The sequence below is a fragment of the Oncorhynchus gorbuscha genome, linkage group LG13 (genome assembly GCF_021184085.1).
Source record: "Oncorhynchus gorbuscha isolate QuinsamMale2020 ecotype Even-year linkage group LG13, OgorEven_v1.0, whole genome shotgun sequence".
Classification (NCBI taxonomy): Eukaryota; Metazoa; Chordata; class Actinopteri; order Salmoniformes; family Salmonidae; genus Oncorhynchus; species Oncorhynchus gorbuscha.
Genome location: NC_060185.1, coordinates 102,543,826 through 102,550,111, shown reverse-complemented (window position 1 = coordinate 102,550,111; position 6,286 = coordinate 102,543,826). Strand labels below are relative to the sequence as shown.

At 51.3% G+C, this 6,286-nt stretch overlaps 1 pseudogene; it reads right to left on the bottom strand.

The window, feature by feature from the left end:
- LOC123994235 overlaps nucleotides 1–6,022 on the bottom strand; it is a 50,028-nt pseudogene extending 44,006 nt beyond the window's left edge.
- Between the last annotated feature and the right edge of the window lie 264 nt (nucleotides 6,023–6,286).

Sequence of the window (6,286 nt, the reverse complement as noted above, 5' to 3'; positions counted from 1 at the left end):
TCAGGACTACCTGGCATTATGACTCCTTGCTGTCCCCAGTATCCCTGGCCGTGCTGCTGCTCCAGTTTCAACTGTTCTGCCTGCGGCTATGGAACCCTGACCTGTTCACCGGACATGCTACCTTTCCCAGACCGGCTGTGTTCAACTCTCTCGAGACAGCAGTTGCGTTAGAGATACTCTTAATGATTGGCTATGAAAAGCCAACTGACATTTACATTTACTCCTGAGGTGCTGACCTGTTGCACCCTCGACAACTACTGTGATTATTATTATTTGACCATGCTGGTCATCTGTGAACTTTTGAACATCTTGGCCATGTTCTGTTATAATCTCCACCCGGCACAGCCAGAAGAGGACTGGCCACCCCTCAGAGCCTGGTTCCTCTCTAGGTTTCTTCCTAGGTTCTGGCCTTTCTAGGGAGTTTTTCCTAGCAACTGTGCTTCTACACCTGCATTGCTTGCTGTTTGGGGTTTTAGACTGGGTTTCTGTACAGCACTTTGAGATATCAGCTGATGTAAGAAGGGCTATATAAATCAATTTGATTTGATTTGGTTCGAACAGTCAGGGAGACAGGCCGGTTCTAGCAGTCAGGGAGACAGGCCGGTTCGAACAGTCAGGGAGACAGGCCGGTTCTAGCAGTCAGGGAGACAGGCCGGTTCTAGCAGTCAGGGAGACAGGTCGGTTCTAACAGTCAGGGAGACAGGCCGGTTCTATCAGTAAGGGAGACAGGCCGGTTCTAACAGTCAGGGAGACAGGCCGGTTCTAGCAGTCAGGGAGACAGGCCGGTTCTAGCAGTCAGGGAGACAGGCCGGTTCTATCAGTCAGGAGACAGGCCGGTTCTAACAGTCAGGGAGACAGGCCGGTTCTAGCAGTCAGGAGACAGGCCGGTTCTAGCAGTCAGGGAGACAGGCCGGTTCTAACAGTCAGGGAGACAGGCCGGTTCGAACAGTCAGGGAGACAGGCCGGTTCGAACAGTCAGGGAGACAGGCCGGTTCGAACAGTCAGGGAGACAGGCCGGTTCTAGCAGTCAGGGAGACAGGCCGGTTCTAGCAGTCAGGGAGACAGGCCGGTTCTAACAGTCAGGGAGACAGACCGGTTCTAACAGTCAGGAGACAGACCGGTTCTAGCAGTCAGGGAGACAGGCCGGTTCTAGCAGTCAGGAGACAGGCCGGTTCTAACAGTCAGGGAGACAGGCCGGTTCTAACAGTCAGGGAGACAGGCCGGTTCTAACAGTCAGGGAGACAGGCCGGTTCTAACAGTCAGGGAGACAGGCCGGTTCTAACAGTCAGGGAGACAGGCCGGTTCTAACAGTCAGGGAGACAGGCCGGTTCTAGCAGTCAGGGAGACAGGCCGGTTCTAACAGTCAGGGAGACAGGCCGGTTCTAACAGTCAGGGAGACAGGCCGGTTCGAACAGTCAGGGAGACAGGCCGGTTCTAGCAGTCAGAGAGACAGGCCGGTTCTATCAGTCAGGGAGACAGGCCGGTTCTAGCAGTCAGGGAGACAGGCCGGTTCGAACAGTCAGGGAGACAGGCCGGTTCTAAATAACACATGAAGGGTGAAATAAACTAAAAGAGATATAGTTAGAATAGTTATACCATCTGAAAGACGTCAGATCCTTCATCAAAGTCGACGGTAGCGAAGAAGACCTTGTTGGTGAAGGCACTGGAGTAACGCCAGGAATTAGCTAGGATCTGGTACTCCTCGTCAGCCTGTCTGTAGTGGGGGTGGACACACACAGCATGTCAAATACCTTTCAATATTTCAGATACCAATGATTTAGTGTGTCCAGAACAATGGAACTAATAGACTAGTCACAAAAGTCTGGCGTACTGGGCGTACCACAAAGGCATATTAGGACATGCATTTTCCCCATCCATGTGTAAAACTAACATGTGACCCCTTACTGGCAGACTACACACAGTCTCTGTTACTGACTGGCAGACTACACACAGTCTCTGTTACTGACTGGCAGACTACACACAGTCTCTGTTACTGACTGGCAGACTAGACACAGTCTCTGTTACTGACTGGCAGACTACACACAGTCTCTGTTACTGACTGGCAGACTACACACAGTCTCTGTTACTGACTGGCAGACTACACACAGTCTCTGTTACTGACTGGCAGACTACACACAGTCTCTGTTACTGACTGGCAGACTAGACAGTCTCTGTTACTGACTGGCAGACTAGACACAGTCTCTGTTACTGACTGGCAGACTAGACAGTCTCTGTTACTGACTGGCAGACTAGACACAGTCTCTGTTACTGACTGGCAGACTACACACAGTCTCTGTTACTGACTGGCAGACTACACACAGTCTCTGTTACTGACTGGCAGACTACACACAGTCTCTGTTACTGACTGGCAGACTACACACAGTCTCTGTTACTGACTGGCAGACTAGACACAGTCTCTGTTACTGACTGGCAGACTACACACAGTCTCTGTTACTGACTGGCAGACTACACACAGTCTCTGTTACTGACTGGCAGACTACACACAGTCTCTGTTACTGACTGGCAGACTAGACACAGTCTCTGTTACTGACTGACAGACTAGACAGTCTCTGTGGCTGTTACCTGCAGACGGGTTTGAGAAGAGAAACACATTTTTTGCTCTATGAAGTACTCTGTCATGTTGTCCATTTGAAGTGTTCTCTCAGTATCCTGACATGCATCACTTTGAGGTGAACACCCACATGTCTCAATGAGAGAAGACTTGAAATGGACAACATGGCGGTGTACACATTGTACAATTACTCCATGGAGCAAATCATGTATTTATTTTCACAATTAAAACGGACACAGACTTTTTATGACACTCCTGTTTCCACTAAATGAGGACGAAGACAGTATTGCCAAGCTATGGTTGGTCGAAAATCCCCTGCGCTACACCAAACATTACCCACCCGATAACTCCCAAGTAATGGATACCAAAAATCTTTGTTTAAATCTCATTATGTGGTGTCACAATCTGTAAGCGAACATACTTGCAGACGCCACACTGTCTCTGTTACTGACTGGCAGACGCCACACTGTCTCTGTTAGTTACTTGCAGACGCCACACTGTCTCTGTGGCTGTTACCTGCAGACGCCACACTGTCTCTGTGGCTGTTACCTGCAGACGCCACACTGTCTCTGTGGCTGTTACCTGCAGACGCCACACTGTCTCTGTGGCTGTTACCTGCAGACGCCACACTGTCTCTGTGGCTGTTACCTGCAGACGCCACACTGTCTCTGTGGCTGTTACCTGCAGACGCCACACTGTCTCTGTGGCTGTTACCTGCAGACGCCACACTGTCTCTGTGGCTGTTACCTGCAGACGCCACACTGTCTCTGTGGCTGTTACCTGCAGACGCCACACTGTCTCTGTGGCTGTTACCTGCAGACGCCACACTGTCTCTGTGGCTGTTACCTGCAGACGCCACACTGTCTCTGTGGCTGTTACCTGCAGACGCCACACTGTCTCTGTGGCTGTTACCTGCAGACGCCACACTGTCTCTGTGGCTGTTACCTGCAGACGCCACACTGTCTCTGTGGCTGTTACCTGCAGACGCCACACTGTCTCTGTGGCTGTTACCTGCAGACGCCACACTATCTCTGTTACTTACTTGCAGACGCCACACTGTCTCTGTTACTTACCTGCAGACGCCACACTGTCTCTGTTACTTACCTGCAGACGCCACACTGTCTCTGTTACTTACCTGCAGACGCCACACTGTCTCTGTTAGTTACCTGCAGACGCCACACTGTCTCTGTGGCTGTTACTTGCAGACGCCACACTGTCTCTGTGGCTGTTACCTGCAGACGCCACACTGTCTCTGTGGCTGTTACCTGCAGACGCCACACTGTCTCTGTGGCTGTTACACACTGTCTCTGTGGCTGTTACCTGCAGACGCCACACTGTCTCTGTGGCTGTTACCTGCAGACGCCACACTGTCTCTGTTACTTACTTGCAGACGCCACACTGTCTCTGTTACTTACCTGCAGACGCCACACTGTCTCTGTTACTTACTTGCAGACGCCACACTGTCTCTGTTACTTACTTGCAGACGCCACACTGTCTCTGTTACTTACTTGCAGACGCCACACTGTCTCTGTTACTTACTTGCAGACGCCACACTGTCTCTGTTACTTACCTGCAGACGCCACACTGTCTCTGTTACTTACCTGCAGACGCCACACTGTCTCTGTTACTTACTTGCAGACGCCACACTGTCTCTGTTACTTACCTGCAGACGCCACACTGTCTCTGTTACTTACTTGCAGACGCCACACTGTCTATGTTACTTACTTGCAGACGCCACACTGTCTCTGTTACTTACCTGCAGACGCCACACTGTCTCTGTTACTTACTTGCAGACGCCACACTGTCTCTGTTACTTACTTGCAGACACCACACTGTCTCTGTGGCTGCAGGGCGGTGAACATGATGACCACAGAGTAGTTCCTGGGAGGAGCCTTCACAAAGCGACGAAACTTCTCCCGTTCATACGGATCACAGCTCTTCTCCCTGTCCAGTCCATCAACTGACCTACCTTCTCAGAGAGCAGAGTCTGGGGGGAGAGAGAAGAGAGGTTAGGGTCTCATACCAGCCCAGTCCATCAACTGACCTACCTTCTCAGAGAGCAGGGTCTGGAGGGAGAGAGAGGTTAGGGTCTTATACCAGCCCAGTTCATCAACTAGCCTCCCCTCTCAGAGAGCAGGGTCTGGAGGGAGAGAGGTTAGGGTCTTATACCAGCCCAGTCCATCAACTAGCCCCCCCTCTCAGAGAGCAGGGTCTGGAGGGAGAGAGAGGTTAGGGTCTCATACCAGCCCAGTCCATCAACTAGCCCCCCCTCTCAGAGAGCAGGGTCTGGAGGGAGAGAGGTTAGGGTCATATACCAGCCCAGTTCATCAACTAGCCTCCCCTCTCAGAGAGCAGGGTCTGGAGGGAGAGAGAAGAGAGGTTAGGGTCTTATACCAGCCCAGTTCATCAACTAGCCTCCCCTCTCAGAGAGCAGGGCCTGGAGGGAGAGAGAGGTTAGGGTCTTATACCAGCCCAGTTCATCAACTAGCCTCCCCTCTCAGAGAGCAGGGTCTGGAGGGAGAGAGAAGAGAGGTTAGGGTCTTATACCAGCCAAGTTCATCAACTAGCCCCCCCTCTCAGAGAGCAGGGTCTGGAGGGAGAGAGAAGAGAGGTTAGGGTCTTATACCGGCCCAGTTCATCAACTAGCCCCCCCTCTCAGAGAGCAGGGTCTGGAGGGAGAGAGAGAGGTTAGGGTATTAAAACCGGCCCAGTTCATCAACTAGCCCACCCTCTCAGAGAGCAGGGTCTGGAGGGAGAGAGAGGTTAGGGTCTTATACCAGCCCAGTTCATCAACTAGCCCACCCTCTCAGAGAGCAGGGTCTGGAGGGAGAGGTTAGGGTATTAAAACCGGCCCAGTCCATCAACTAGCCCACCCTCTCAGAGAGCAGGGTCTGGAGGGAGAGGTTAGGGTATTAAAACCGGCCCAGTCCATCAACTAGCCCACCCTCTCAGAGAGCAGAGTCTGGAGGGTGAGGTTAGGGTATTAAAACCGGCCCAGTCCATCAACTAGCCCACCCTCACAGAGAGAAAGTATCTACTTCCTAGCTAGCGCTAAAAGAGGGCGCCTTCCTGACCCGGAAGTGCTAACAGTTTAGTAGATGCGGATTGTAGCTGCAGGAAGGTTAAAAGTTTTCGACCAAATAGAACATAGCCATGTCAATAAGTGATTTGTTAGTTATTACAAGTATCTAGATAGCTATATCTGCAGCATTTCGACGATGCAAACTAGCTAGGTAACCGGTTCCTGGCTAAAAGTTCATAGCTAGCTAGCTAGACCCATGAGCTAACGTTAACGATTTAGTAAGTTTACGATGCTTGCAGTGTGATGATTATGTCACCGTGCGCTAAGAATAATATCTATACCTCCTTTTTCTTTTGTCCGGTTGAAGGGACACCATATAAAGTCAACACCAACAACAACACAGTTAGATACATGTTCATTGTATTTCACAGAGGCGCTCTCCGTCAGTCGTCTGGCCACGGAGTCGCTGTTACATTCCTATTGGTACAATTTCAGCTTCAAGAGCCAATGGCGTGATAGAGGAAGAGACCGTAGATCCTGGTTGGGCCGCTCTGCTTATTGTCCCCGCCCGGTGGAGGAGGTTCCCCAGGGAGAGTCATCTCGCTGGCTATTTCTTTACGGTCTGGGCGGGATGGGGTCATAGACAAACTCAGCAACAACATCAAACAGAAACGTCCTCTCACTGTCAACTG